Raw genomic sequence first — 16,074 nt, 5'->3', positions numbered from 1 at the left:
GAGAGACTGATTCGATTAGAATCGTATTCGCTGGAGTTCAGAAGAATCAGGGGGGAACCACATAGATACCGATAACATTCTATCAGGACTAGACAGGGTGGGTGCTGGAAGAATGTTCACGACAGTCGGTGTGTCTAGATCTGGGAACACAGTCTGGGGCTACGTGATAGACAATTTAGGGCAGAGATGAGCAGAGACTTATCACCTAGAGGTGAGGCTGTGGAATTCGGAATGACAGAAAGTAGCTGAGGCAAAATCATTGTGTGATTTCAAGAAGTTCGAGGTAGCACTTGGAGCGAAGGGGATGAACGGGTTTGGGCGAAGGGCGGTTAGGATATGGAGTTGGCTGATTAGCCATGGTCAGAACAAATCGTGTAGAAGGGTCGAAAGGTCAAATGGCCTCTACTTGCTCCTATTTTCTATGTTTCTATGTTTGACAGATATGGAAAGCTGGAGGATGTGTGTCTGCTGATGGAAAGACTCTCCCCTAAGCCGCATTATTATAATTTATAGTCCAGATAGTCCAATGAAAATAATATGGGGTAATTATGGTAAAGATTAACCCCACTCCTCCCCAACAGACATTATAAATACAGGTGAGTTCAGGTGGCACGGTGGCTCAGCAGTGATCACTGGGCCGAGGGACCCAGGTTCGATTCCGACCTTGGGTGACTGGCTGTATGTTCTGCCGTGAGCGCATGGATTTCCTCCGGGAGCTCGGGTTTTCTCTTACAGTCACAACGATGTGCAAGTTAGGGTAATTGACCACGGTAAAGTATCCCTTATTGTCCAGAGATATGCAGGTTAGGTGGGGTAACAGAGGCTGAGTGGGGTGCCGGCCTGTGCACAGAGCTCTTCCTGAGGTTCCGAGCAGATTCGATTGCCACTAGGGATTGGGCAATGGCAGCGTAATCCGTGACTAGGAACTACTGCGGAAATAATTAAGAATGTATCTTGGTGGCAAAATGTGTGCGAAGATACCATTCATTATTGCTTGACATGTGCCCCAAAACAAATCACGATCGATATGCTGAAAATTGAGAGCTCAGACAAATGAGGCCAGTAGAGGGAGCCTGGACGAATTTACAAAATGATTATGCGGGACCGTTGCCCCCATGTAAGTGGGGTACAAATATATCATATTAATCATTCATACTTTCAGTTAATGAGTAGAAGCTTTTCCCACAAGAGCCAAAAGCACAAAGTTGACTGCTGACATACTGGTACAGCAGGTATTCACCCAGCGGAATACCCCAAAGTGGAGAATCTGAGCAATGTGCCTCCTTCACTGCCCAGTTTATGCCCAATATTCCATATTCGGATTAAACCCCAAACAAAATGACTTTGCGTACCGCCCACCGTCCAATGGAATTGTGGAATGAATGGATGGAACCCTGAAAACCAGGGTCGGGAAAACAGTGCAACAAAATTACAACATATGGAATATCGTCTTGCCTTTTGTTCCAACGTTAGTACCGCCTTCCTTGTCCGAAGCCAATTGATTCACTCCCCATTCCTTGGTGACAGGGCGATCCATAAAACGGCTATTGACCCTCGTGGGACTGGACTTTTTGAAGCGGATTTGTCAGCGTTCAGTCACTTGAAAGAAGTACAACAGATACTGAGCAATGTGCGAGCAGCCGCTGTTGATGGGCCAGAAATAGAACCAAAGGTGTTCGGCATATTTTGATGGTGAAGTTTTACCAGAAGAATACGAGGTGTGACAAAATGTCATGATACAGGTACTCACACGTGGATGATTTATATCCGCAACATTCAAAGGCCGTTACTCAGTTGTGGATAAAGTTAGCCCGTCTGCCTGTAAGGTTGTTTTAGAAACCGGGAAACGCGGATAATACAATGTCAATCAGTGAAAAGCGTATGGTGCGCAGGCATGTCGCCGCTAACATGTGATGTAGGAGAGGCGCAAGTGAACGCACGTCCTGAGGTGTCTGCTTCAGTACCAGTTGTTCCACATGAGGCCCTCCCGGCACCAATAGTTGGATCAGCTCCGGGTATCCACCAAAGAACAAAGGCATCGTCGCAGCAATGGAGCAGGAAGGATAAGCCCAGAGGAGTGCTATTCTCACTGACAGGGGCACGTATGTTGAAGGACGGACGTTGGAATCGTATGCACGAGTATATGAATCTCAGTTAGAATCGCCGAAACGGTAATATCGATGTCAGTCAGATCAATTGGACGAAATAGGAATCAAGCTGATAAAGTGGACTGCTTTGTCCTGAATGGTGCAGGGATTTTAAAAAAAAAATTAGTGTAACCAATTAATCTTTTCCAATTACGGGGCAATTTAGCGTGGCCAATCCACCTAACCTGCAGATCTTTGGGTTGTGGGGGCGAAACCCACGCAAACACGGGGAGAATGTGCAAACTCCACACGGACAGTGACCCAGAGCCAGGATCGAACCTGGGACTCGGCGCCGTGAGGCTACCGTGCTAACAACTGCGCCACCGTGCTGCCCCCGGTGCAGAGATGTTTCACTGTTGCTGGAGCTGCACTAATCCAGGAAAGTGGGGAAGTATGCCATCACACTCTTGACATGTACCTTGTCGATGATGGGCAGGCTATGTGGACTGAGGAGGTGATTTGCTTGCCACAGGATTCCCAACCTCTGACGTGCTCTGCAAACTGCTGAACGTATTTGGCTAGTCCAGTTCGGTTTGTGGTTAATGACGACCCCCAGGATGTTGATAGCGGGGTATTCAGCGAGAGTAATGCCACTGAATATCATCGGGCTGTTCGTTAGATCCTCTCTTGTAGGAGATGGTCATTGCCAGGCGGTTGTGTAGAGGAAATGCTATTTGCCACTTGTTAGCCCAAGCTTAGCAATTGTCCAGGTCTTGCTACATTTGCACGTGAACTGCGGCAGTGTCTGAGCAGTCGCGAATGGTGATGAACAGCGTGTAATCATCCCTTCATCTGGACCTATGTGGGAATGGAGGTCATCGAGGAAGCAGTTGAAGATGGTTGCGCCTAGGAGACTACTGTGAGTAACTCCAGGAGTTATGCGCTGGGATTCGGACGACTGCCGTCCAACCACAACAACCAATTTACATTGTTCCAGCTATGACTCCAACCAGTGGAGTGTACACCCTCCAATTCCCATCATTACTGGTTTAGCTAGGGCGCGTTGATGTCATGAGCTAGAAAATGCGAACTTGATGTAAACTGCAGTAACTCTCATCTCACATCTGGAGTTCAACTCCTTTGTCCATGTTTGAGCCAACGCTGTAATGACGTAAGGAACGGAGAAACCCTGACGGAATTCCACCTGCAGGTCAGTGCTCAGGTTATTGCGAAGTAAGTGCCGATTGGTTGCACTGATGAGGATCCCATCCATCCCTTTACTGAGGACTGAGAGTAGGCAGAGATAACGGCAATTGGCTGGGTTGGATTTCACTTGATTTTTGTGTACAGGACACACCTGGGCGATTTTCCACATTGCCGAGTGGAAGATAGTGTTGTAGCTGTACTGGAACAGCTTGGCCAGGTGCATGATTTCACTCACCGACTGGAAATTCTTTGGAAGTCGCTAACACCTGTTTTTTAGATGTTCAGCTTGAATTAACCCAAATCTTAATTCTACTTCTATATTATTCAAAACAAAAAGAACAAAGAGAATTACAGCACAGGAACAGGCCCTTCGGCCCTCCCAGCCTGAGCCGATCCAGATCCTTTATCTAAACCTGTCGCCCATTTTACAAAGATCTACTTCCCTCTGTTCCCCGCCCGTTCATATATCTGTCTAGATGCATCTACCACCATCTACCACCTCCGCTGGCAAAGCGTTCCAGGCACCCACCACCCTCTGCGTAAAATACTTTCCACGCACATCTCCGTTAAACTTTCCCCTCTCACCTTGAAATCGTGACCCCTTGTGATTGATACCCGCACTCTTGAAAAAAGCTTGTTGCTATCCACCCTGTCCATACATCTCATAATTTTGTAGACCTCAATCATGTCCCCCCTCAACCTCCATCTTTACAACGAAAACAATCCTAATCTGCTCAGCATTTCTTCATTGCTAGCACCCTCCATAACAGGCAACATCCTGATGGACCACCTCTGCACCGTCGCTAAAGCATCCATATCCTTCTGGTAATGTGGCGACCAGAACTGAACGCAGTATTCCAAATGTGGCCGAACCAAAGTCCTACACAACTAGAACATGGCCTGCCGCCTCTTGTACTCAATACCCCGTCCGATGAAGGCAAGCATGCTGTCTGCCTTCTTGACCACTCTATCGACCTGCGTTGCCACCTTCAGGGTACAATAGACCTGAACTCCCAGTCCTCTCTGTGCATCAATTTTCCCCGGGTCTCTTCCATTGACCGTATAGCCCGCTCTTTAATAAGATCTTCCAAAATGCATCACGTCGCACCTGCCTGGATTGAACTCCACCTGCCATATCTCTGCCCAACTCTCCAATCTATCTATATGTTGCTGTATTGTCTGACGGTCCTCCTTGCTATCTGCAGCTCCACCAATCTTAGTATCATCTGCAAATTTGCTAATCAGGAACTAAAGCAATGTGAGTTTCGCTGGTTTGGTCAGTGTTTCTTGCCCGTAACCAATTGCAGGCGATTGTTATTTATTTAGAGATAAAGTTGCCTCTTCATAAGGAGTTGTTGGAGAATTAATCTGAAGAAAATATCAGTGATTGATTAACACGGATAGTCACCTTTGGAAATTTGATTTAGTGGCATCAGAATCGGCCGAAACTCTGATAACCTTACTGCAGTCTACGTGCCCAATCAATTAACATGCAAATAAAGAAGATGGGTAATGCATATTTTAACATTCTACTGATTTGTATTATCTGGATATAGTTGGGCATATAAGAACAAGAATCAAAACTGGGACACACCCACTTACACAATCAGTGAAAGATGTGTTTTTGTGTTCCAGCATTTTATGCGCAATGGGTTGCAGAATGGCGGAATGAGCAACATTTCTAAACAGGTCGAACGAGAGAATCTGATCGCAGCGCTGGATATTAAGCCGCATATTATTGTTATATCCCTTCATATGAATCCAGTTATCAACTATTGCTTCCCTCAATCTTTACCTGTGAAAACTCGCATCCCTAACTATTAATTACCTGTGCTGTGTTCTCAGAAGTATGTTTGTGAAAGCTGCATGTGTTAAATATTTGTTCAGCTCACTGTGACTGATCATAATTGTCAGGGGCATAGCTGAGTCTGTGGAGACACATTCCATGTATAAGTCAGCGCTCATGGAAAATAAATCCTCATAGCATTCTCTTGCCCTCCACGACCAGTCACCGCTTCTCAGTGAGATGAACCAGCCGGTAATTCTTCAGATAGAACGCGTTTACTATGCTTTTATTGCAGTTGTTGGAGTTCCCGGTAAGCTATCACGACAGTGGTTAGCAGCAGAATTAGGTATTCTTTGTTGTACTGTACTTGCCAAAATACCTCGCTGCGACTTTCCCTTGTCGCTTCTGCCTTTTGAGAAATGTAATTAGCTGATGTAATGCAGGTTCCTGATTTTAGTGGCTGCTTTCTAACTCAATCTCCTCAGCGCGGAGAATGTGAGTTATTTTCTCTAGTGCTGACTTCACTGAGATCAATACCTTGTCTGGCAGCTGATGGCAGAGCATTCGGTTGTCTCAACTATTTCAGTCCGTTGAACCAAGATGATTTGTTCTCTTTGTTTCTTTCTATGACCAGTGATTCATATTTCTCCAGCACATTATTTCTTTGTTGCAATCAGAGATCAAAGTGCTTCTTCTCCCGACTCGCGTGATTGTTTCATTGTATTTTCATATCACTGTTGCAACATTGCTCCCATTACCAATCTATGTAAAAGTAAGGTAAAGTCGCCGTCCACCCAAATGGCCATAAGCTGCTTTCCCCTTTGAGGGGGAGAGCTGACTTGTGGTGATTTCACCCAATGATCACCACACCGTAGACAAAGGGCAGGTTTGAGAAAATGAGCCCTTCCTGAATAACCACATCCGGTAGTGTGAATCACTCACTTCACACCACGAACCACCAGTTGTCTCGCCAACTGAGCTAGTGCCTTTTCAAAAGCATGGCTATCGAACTTTTCTTTTCCGAACACGATTTCATCTCCTTCCCTATTTGGAAATCTTTGGGCTCTGCTGATTACAATCATGTGAAATAGAATGTTTCAGCACAGAGTGTCATTTCAGCTGAACATGTTCGTGACACATCTACGAAAATGTTTCGAACTGATCACACCCTCTTGTCATTTCTGAACCAAATAGAAAGATACTGTTTTCATAATTATCCTATTGTCTAATGTACTTGCCGTTGGAATCTTCCTGCGCCCCAACATCAGGCAGATTACAGTAGAATTTAACATGTCACAGTGTAATTTGAACACACTTTCCTGTGCCGTTTTCGAAGTAGCTTTTATTTGTTGCTGTTTGTCAAACGTTTCAAAAACGATTCCATTCCTCTCAGCTTCTTTGGGCGGATCCCAACTCGCTGTGAATATTTCAATTGACAATCCTTTTTATCCTCTGTTTCCCCCAAAAAAACAATCCCAAATTATCTAGTGCATCCGCCTAACTGAAGCTCGACATTGCTAAACTCTTAATATGAAATTTCCTGCCCGTTCTGTAATTCATTTTTCGTCCCTTAAGTGCGATATTCAATACTGGAATTAGATTTAGCGTTGAGGGAAACCAACATTCGTTCGTGTGAATCATCACTTCCTTCGTTTTGTACTCTGTGCCCATAACTATAGAACCCTGGCTGTTAAAACCCCTAATACCACTTTCGACATCTCACTTCTATCGACAACAAGCTGTTCTCAAATATATACATGCTCCTTTGATCAAGGGCCCACTTGAGCAGAATATCGATTATCTGTATTGGGTGTTCAATTTCTTCCCGGTAAAAGGAATCATGTCTACATTCAGAACAATATTTGTGTGCGATATCTTGAGCAATTCCTCGAACCTGATTGAATCTCCATGACGTCTATCGCAATCCTCGTCTTAGTCGGGTACGTGCAAAGTTTGCGTAATGCCTCATTTTGAAACTCTGCGTGCATGTCAATTTCTCGGTAAGTAATACATGTCATGGAAATCAGGAATCCTGAAATTTATCACTGTGGAATTTCCCTTTACACCTTCTTCCAGTCCGATAATAATACACTGTTTACTTATACTCTGAGGAGTCACAAAGGCAATTCAACCCAACGCCAAATATATTAATATTTTGTTTACTCAGTTTATCTAGCACTTGTTCATGACTTCTTTATCATTGCAACATGAGCTCAAAAGTAACAACAGTGTTGTTGTTTTTTTGCCAATAGAAAAAATTGCCCTTTTCGATTTCAGGAGAATAAATACCAATTGTTTTGACATCTGTCTCGCAGTGGGATTTGCTTCACCTCATTGCAAGCAGTGCGGACGGAAAGAACAGAGCCGTGGAACAGTTAGAGGCTCATTTGTTTAATAGTAAAGATTAAACTATTCAACTCGTCAGTAAATTTTATTTAATGTATCTGAATATTGTCATGTGTGGGTACCTTTAAGAAATGGATGTTTACGCAATGTACCTTTAAGAAATGCAGTGATGTCAGAGTGTGGGTGGAGCTTGGCTTTAGATCAGCCATTTTGCAGTTTAGTTTCAGTTTGAAAAGAGCTTGGGTGTGTCTATGTTTGCAGCGAGCTAGATCTGCTGTGATTTCTGCCATGAAAGACTATCTTTGAATCATTTGGGTGATTTAAACACATAATAGTAAAGCCTTTAACCTTATGTGTTTCTGTTTAAAGTTGTTAAGTCTCATGGATGTTGAAATGGATAACTGAAGGATTATTTAGTGTTGTAATATTTTTGGGGTTGTCTTTGAAGTAAGGGGTGTTAAGAGATCCAATGTTAATTTGAGAGGTTAAGTTGAGTTTTTGGAATAAACATTGTTTTGTGTTTAAAAACCCACGTGTCCATAATTGTAATTCCACACCTGGAGAACAAGCCGTGTGCTTCAAAAGCAACAAATACATTAAAAGGGGTGGAAGGGGTTGGACTCCATGATACATTTTGGGGTTCTGAAAACAACTCTCCCATAACAATATTGCATTCCTCAATGCGGACTCCCAAAGAGCATCCTGGAAAACGATTGGGATGCAATTGGATGGTTAGAGAAATTATGAAGATGAGATTGCAGGTTGATAATTCCGGATGCATTGACAAGCAAAATTGAAAATAATAGATACAGAAAACAGAAAGAGAAGAACAGAGATAGAAGCATCAGAGTGGATCGGAAAGACGATCCATAGTGTAAGAAGATCAATCAGTGAATAAAGTATGACTTGAACATGGTATGAAGACATACTAAAATTCTGTGGATTTTACTTTGGGGTTCCTCTGTTTGTCACATTTTCAAACCGTGTTTCTGAAAATTACTCCTCACTTAATTACTGAATTAACAAATATACATACATTAGGAAATACTACAGTGCTCATCATGACTGACGGCATCTCGGAGAGAACATCAGAGTTAATGGTTCTCATCAATAATCTTTAGCCAATGAATACAGAGCGAATAGGAAGTTTAATCCTCAGCCGAAACCAAGATCTATACCAGGAACAGTGCAATTACGATAATTATTGCGTAGTCAATTGCATGATAAATTTTTAGGAACACTTCAATGTCACAACCTCTGCTCGGGTAAACAAAAAACGCAATGCTTATAGAATTTTGTGCAGCCAATGACAAACTGGAAATGTAACTGTAAATTATGATGAAATGTTTTTTTTATGTAGGGTCGATCAATAATTTTGCTCCTCCAACCTCTCTCTCTCCTCTAGTTAACGTGGTGGCGATCGTGATCATCTCCCGAGGCAAGTGTGGTCTCTCCAAATGCATCAGTCATTACCTTATGGGAATGTCTGCGGCAGATCTGCTAGTCGTTATAGCTGAACCAATATTGTATCGAAATGCTCTGTTGTGTTTCCCAGATTCATTCCTGTACATTACCCACATTTGCAGTTATATTTACTTCCAGATGTTCGCAAGCACGATGATATCTGCCTGGTTCACAGTTGCTTTCACCTTTGACAGATATATTGCCATTTGCTGTGAGAAGCTGAAAGGAAAATATTGTACCAGGAAAGTGGCAGTAATGGTTTTAGGAACAGTGTGTGTGGTAGGTTGTTTAATAAGCATCCCCTGGTACTTCAGGTTTGAACCTGACCATATAACTAATGGCGTCCCCTGGCACTGCATCACTAAACACAGCTTCTACACCGCCCACGCATGGAGCGGATTTGTCATCTTATTTGCCATTGCACAAGCTGTTGCTTCATTCCTTCTGATTTCACTGTTTAATATTCTCACTGTCAGACGTATTCTATTGTCAAATCGAGTTCGCAGCGGATTCAGAGGAAGTTGTAATGTAAAAGATTGCAAGGACTTAGAGATGGAAAACCGAAGGAAATCCATTGTTTCACTGTTCAGCATATCCAGCAGTTTTCTTCTGCTATGGGTGACTCAAGTGATATTCTACACCTACCAGAGAATTGCTAATGTGCATTCTTATTCTACCACTGACAGACTTTACACTGTGGAGGTTGTCGCCAGCATGCTTCAGGTTTTCAGTTCTTGTACTAACACGGGAATCTATGTCCTGACACAGAGGAAGTTCCGAGAGGAGTTGAAGACGATGCTGAAATACCCACTAAAACTAATTGTTAATTTATTTGCATCACATCACAGTAAGGATCGTTTCATGCAATGAAGCAACAGAATGACAATCGGCATCCACTGCGCATATTTATTTAAGGACATTATTAGTCGTCAAAAAACATTGACATTTCCTTGTTACATATCACAATGACAGGAAGAGATGGAGAGGAAGGGTATGTGTGGGAGAGAGTGTGGAAGATTGAGAGAGGGGGGGGGGAGAGAAAGCAAGATTAATAACTAAATGGTTGGTGACTGATATCGATGAGGATAAGGTAACATGAACTCGAAGGAACGATAAGCAGAGAGAAATACAGTAACCAAATGGCGAAGTGACGGCAATGCAGATAGTGGGCGTACAGAATGATAGATCAAAACGATAACTGACTAATAGATATTAAATTAGAAGGATAAATATAACATGAAGATAATAAGTAGATATAAGTAGAAGAAGACCCGTAAGGGAAGGGCTTTGTAAAATAGTATGCTGTAAAGTAAATACATGTGGAAAGAGAAAATGGATCTTACAATATCCGAAATTAAGCTTTGAAAAATGTGATAAGAAACACGGAGGATAACAAATTACATATTTCTGCAGTTGTTTTAAACAGAAACAATCGCATCCTCAATGCCAGAAAACAAAACAGCTGGTCATTGACTTTGGGAAGCAAAGTACTGTACACACCACTGTCAGCATCAATGGGGCCGAGGTGGAGATGGTTAGCAGTTTCCAATTCCTCGGGGTGCTCATCTCCAAAAATCTGTTCTTGTCCACCCACGTCGACGCTACCACCTAGAATGCACAACAGCGCCTATACTTCCTCAGGAAACTAAGGAAATTCGGCACCAACTTTTACAGATGCATCATAGAAAGCATCCTATCGGGCTGCATCACAGCCTGGTATGTCAACTGCTCGGCTCAGGACCGCAAGAAACTTCAGACAGTCGTGAACACCGCCCAGTCCATCACACGAACCTGCCTCCCATCCATTGACTCCATCTACACCTCCCGCTGCCTGGGGAAAGCGGGCAGCATAATCAAAGACCCCTCCCACCCGGCTTACTCACTCTTCCAACTTCTTCCATCGGGCAGGAGCTACAGAAGTCTGAGGACACGGACGAACAGACTCATAAACAGCTTCTTCCCCGCTGTTACCAGATTCCTAAACGACCCTCTTATGGACTGACCTCATTAACACTATACCCCTGTATGCTTCATCCGATGCCAGTGCTTATGCAGTTAGATTATATACCTTGTGTTGCTCTATTATGGATTTTATTTTATTCACTTTTCTTCCCATGTACTTAATGAAATGTTGAGATGCTCGCAGAAAAATACTTTTCACTGTGTCTCGGTACAAGAGGCAATAAACAAATCCAATCCAATCCAATAGCAAAGTGGGAGATGACATTAATTTGACGTCTGTTTTCTCTTTGCCTCGACATGACAGCAGAATCGAAATTTCAAAGTCCTTTCAATTCAGTTATATCAGGATTGCTTTATTCAATCAGTAACTCCTGAATTGTATTGAGAGATGTGCAACCAAATGGGTGAAGCAACAACATAATTGTTCATCTGTTAACGGAAATAAAAAAACCTGCGACAATATTGACTTATATACTGACAAATGTACCGTCATTGTTTTACATAAAAAATATAATTATCCACAAACACAGAATAATTAGTAACACGGTTAAATTACTTGTGAATAAACAATTTCGGAATATTGTGAATTGAATTGGAAACTATGGTGCGCTGTGTGTAGGAGGCGAGGGGCAAACTGTCAGAGGCACTGAAAGGATAATGCAACAAACAGGATGGACAGAGGTTGAGAATTATTACTGAGAGAAGCAACAGGGATGCTGACAGAGGGCGCTCTGGATGGATGGTTATAGAGATCGATGCAAGGACGGGCGGGGGTAAATATAAATATAGTGTCGCTCGGGTACTTACCTTAACAGGAACCCCAGGAGCAGCTAGGACTCATTGGAGCAGTGTCCGGAGGGCGCAGCCTCGCGAACGGTTCACACAGCAGGATCTCAGCTATATTCTGCAAGGTAAGAGTTGTGGTTTTTTTAAGGGGGCAGCAAGCTATAATTATATCATACAGCAGAATCACCAATTTTAGAGGGTCCACGAGAGAATAGCAACAATATTGTTAAGGGCCTAACGGGTGTGAATCTTGCTTTTATTTCCTTTTGCATCACTTTGGGAATTCGGATCAGAAGGGGTGGAAGTTAAGGCAGTTGCATGCTCCTCCTGTAGGGTGTGGGAGGTAAGGGAAAACACTGGAAAGAGTGCTTCACATCTGCAGAAACGGAGGTATCGAGGAAGGTTTGTCTACTGAGTCAGTATGGGTGGAAGTCAGAAACAAGAAACGAGCCGTCACTTTATTTGGAGTCTTCTATAAATCCCCCAATAGCAGCAGATATCTGGAGAAACAGGTTGGGCGACATATCTTGAAAAGGTGCAGAAGTAACAGACACGTCATGGGTGACTTCCAGGTCCCTAACATTGACTGGAACATTCTTAGTGCAAATGGTTTTATGGAGCAGATTTTGTCAGGTGTGTCGATGAAGGATTCCTGACTCATTATGCCATATTTGATTTGGTGCTTGGCAGCGAACCAGGCCAGGTTTCAGATGTCTCGGTGAGAGAGCATTTCGGTGACAGTGACCACAACCCTTGACCCGTAACATAGTCATGGAGAGGGAGAGGAACAGACAGTATGGGAAAGTATTTTATTGGGGGAGGGGGCATTATATTACTATTAAACAGGAACTTAGGAGCATTAACAGGGAACAGTTGTTCTTGGGGAAATGCACAACGGTAATGTGGGGATTGTTTAATGAGCACTTGCTGCGTGTGCTGAATAGTTTTGTCCCACTGAGACGATGAAGGAATGGTAAGGTGAAGGAGCTTTGGTTGACAAGAGAAGTGGAGCTTCTCGTCAAGAGAAAGAAAGAATCTTACGTAAGGTTGAGGAAGCAAGGATCTGACTCGGCTCTAGAGCGTTACAGCGTCGCCAGAAAGGAAATAAAAAATGGACTGAGGCGAGCTAGAATGGGGCATGAAAAGGTCCTGGCGGGAAGGGTTAGGGAAAACCCCAAGGCGTTCTACACGGATGTGAGAAATAAGATGATGATAAGAGTGAGAGTGGGGGCGATCAGGGATAGTGGAGGGAACATGTGCCGAGAGTCTGAGGAGGTAGGGGCGGCCCGAAGTGAATATATTATTTCAGTATTCACTAGAGAGAGGGACATTATTGCCCATGAGAACAGTGTCAACCAGGTTAATAGGCTCAAATAGGTTGATATTAAGAAGGAGGATGTGCTGGATATTTTGAAAAGCATCAGGATAGATACGTCCCCTGCGCATGACGGGATATACCCAAGGTTACTACGGGAAGCCAGGGAGGAGATTGCTGTGCCGTTGACCATGATCTTTGCGTCCAGACTCTCCACTGGAGTAGTACCGGATGATTGGAGGGAGGCAAATGTTGTTCCCCAGTTTAAGAAACGGAACAGGAAAATCCCTGGGAATTACAGATTATTGGGAAGGATTCTGAGAGATAGGAATTATGATTATTTCGAAAAACATAGTTTGATTCAATATAGTCAGCATGGCTTTGTGAGGGGTATGTTTAGCTCACTGGGCTAAATCGCTGGCTTTTAAAGCAAACCAAGACAGGCCAGCAGCACGGTTCTATTCCCGTACCAGCCTCCCCGAACAGGCGCCGGAATGTGGCGACAAGGGGCATTTCACAGTAACTTCATTGAAGCCTACTCGTGACAATCGGCGATTTTCATTTCATTTCATTTCATTTCATGTCATGCCTCACAAGCCTCATGAATTCTTTTAGGATGTGACGAGAAACATTGATGAAGATCGGGCAGTGGATGTCGTGTATATGGATTTCAGAAAGGCATTTGATAAGATTCCCCTTGGTGGGCTCATTCAGAAAGTGACGAGACATGGGTTCCAGGGAAAATTGGATGACTGGATACAAAATTGGTTAACCAAAAGAAGATAAGAATATAAGAACTAGGAGAAAGCCATCTGGCCCCTCGAGCCTGCTCCGCCATTCAATGAGATCATGGCTGATCTTGTGTGAACTCAGCTCCACTTTCCGGCCCGAACACCATAACCCTTAATCCCTTTATTCTTCAAAAAACTATCTCTCTTTCTCTTAAAAACATTTAATGAAGGAGCCTCCACTGCTTCACTGGGCAAGGAATTCCATAGATTCACAACCCTTTGGGTGAAGAAGTTCCTCCTAAACTCAGTCCTAAACCTACTTCCCTTTATTTTGAGGCTATGTTCTGCTTTCACCTGCTCGTGGAAACAACCTGCGCGCATCTATCCTATCTATTCCCTTCAAAATTGTATATGTTTCTATAAGAACCCCCCCCCCTCCACCCCCGCATCCTTCTAAATTCCAACGAGTACAGACCCAGCCTACTCAACCTCTCCTCGTAATCTAACCCCCTCAACTCTGGGATTAACCTAGTGAATATCCTCTGCACACCCTCCAGCGCCAGTACGTTTTTTCTCAGGCAAGGAGGCCAAAACCGAACACAATACTCCAGGTGTGGGCTCACAATACTCCAGGTGTGGCCTCGTACAATAGCAGCAATACTTCCCTAGTCTTTAACTCTATCCCTCTGGCAATGAAGGACACAATTCCATTTGCCTTCTTAATCACATGCTGCACCTGTAAACCAACTTTTTGCGACTCATGCACTAGCACACCCAGGTCTCTCTGCACGGCAGCATGTTTTAATAATACACCCCACTCTTGGAAAAAGCTTGTTGCTATCCACCCTGTCCATACCTCTCATATTCTCATTTGCTGTTATTCCTAACAAAATGGATCACCTCACATTTGGCAACATTGTATTCCATCTGCCAGACCTTTGCCCATTCACTTAGCCTATCCAAATCCCTCTGCAGACTTCCGGTATCCTCTGCACTTTTTGCGTTATCACTCATCTTCGTATCGTCTGCAAACTTGGACACATTGCACTTGCTCCCCAACTCCAAATCATCTATATAAATTGTGTACAATTGTGGGCCCAAAACTGATGCCCGAGAGACACCACTATCTACTGATTGCCAACCAGAGAAACACCCATTAAACCACACTCTTTGCTTTCCATACATTAACCAATCATCTCTCCAAGCTACTATTTTCCCCTTAATGCCATGCATCGTAATCGTATGCAGCAACCTTTTGTGTGGCACCTTGTCAAAAGATTTCTGGAAATCCAGATATACCTCATCCATTGGCTCCCCGTTATCTATCGTACTGGTAAAGCCCTAAAAAAATTCCACTAAATTAGTTCGGCACGACCTGTCCTTGAAGAACCCATGCTGCGTCAGCCCAATGGGTCAATTTCAATCCAGATGCCTCGCTATTTCTTCCTTGATGATAGATTCCAGCGTTTCCCTGCTACCGAAGTTCAGCTCACTGGCCTATAATTACCCGCTTTCGGCCGACCTCCTTTTTTAAATAGTGGTGTCACGTTTGCTAATTTCCAATCCGCCGGGACCACCCCCGAGTCTAGTGAATTTTGGTAACTTATCACTAGTGCATTTGCAATTTCCCTAGCCATCTCTTTTAGCACTCTGGGATGCATTCCATCAGTTTCAGGAGACTCGACTACCTTCAGCCCCATTAGCTTGCCCATCACTCCCTCCTTAGTGACAACAATCATCTCAATGTCCTCAACTGTCGTAGCCTCATTTCTTTCAGTCACTGGCATGTTATTTGGGTCTTCCACTGTGAAGACCGACCCAAAATATCTGTTCAGATCCTCAGCCATTTCCTAATCTCCCATTATTAAATCTCCTTTCTCATCCTTTAAAGGACCAATGTTTACTTCAGCCACTCTTTTTTGTTTTATATATTTGTAGAAACGTTTAGTATCTGTTTTTATATTCTGAGCTAGTTTACTCTCAAAAAATATCTACTTTATAACTTATTTAGTAGCTTTCTGTTGCCCCCTAAAGATTTCCCAGACCTCTAGTTTCCCACTAATCGTTGCCGCTTTGTATCCTTTTTCCTTCAATTTGATACTGCTGCACGATCAATCACTACTGAAGCGAGATTGTAGTCCAATTGAAGGCTTTAATGAACAAGTAGTTACCCCGGCAGCTCCGGTGCTGAATGACTGCTGTGGGTGAAACACAGAATCTTATGCTCCGCCTGCTGGGTGGAACCAGCAGGCAGGTTCTACCACTCATACTACAGTATAAGGTACATACCACCTAGGTACCGCGATACATCTAATATAGCTTACCACATTCATCCCCTGTTTAAAAAAGAGTCCGGCGGGGGCGGCGGCCTTGCTTTTACAGTGGTAGAGG

The sequence above is a fragment of the Scyliorhinus torazame genome, chromosome 20, assembly GCF_047496885.1.
Source record: "Scyliorhinus torazame isolate Kashiwa2021f chromosome 20, sScyTor2.1, whole genome shotgun sequence".
Classification (NCBI taxonomy): Eukaryota; Metazoa; Chordata; class Chondrichthyes; order Carcharhiniformes; family Scyliorhinidae; genus Scyliorhinus; species Scyliorhinus torazame.
Note: the sequence above shows the minus strand (reverse complement) of the source record.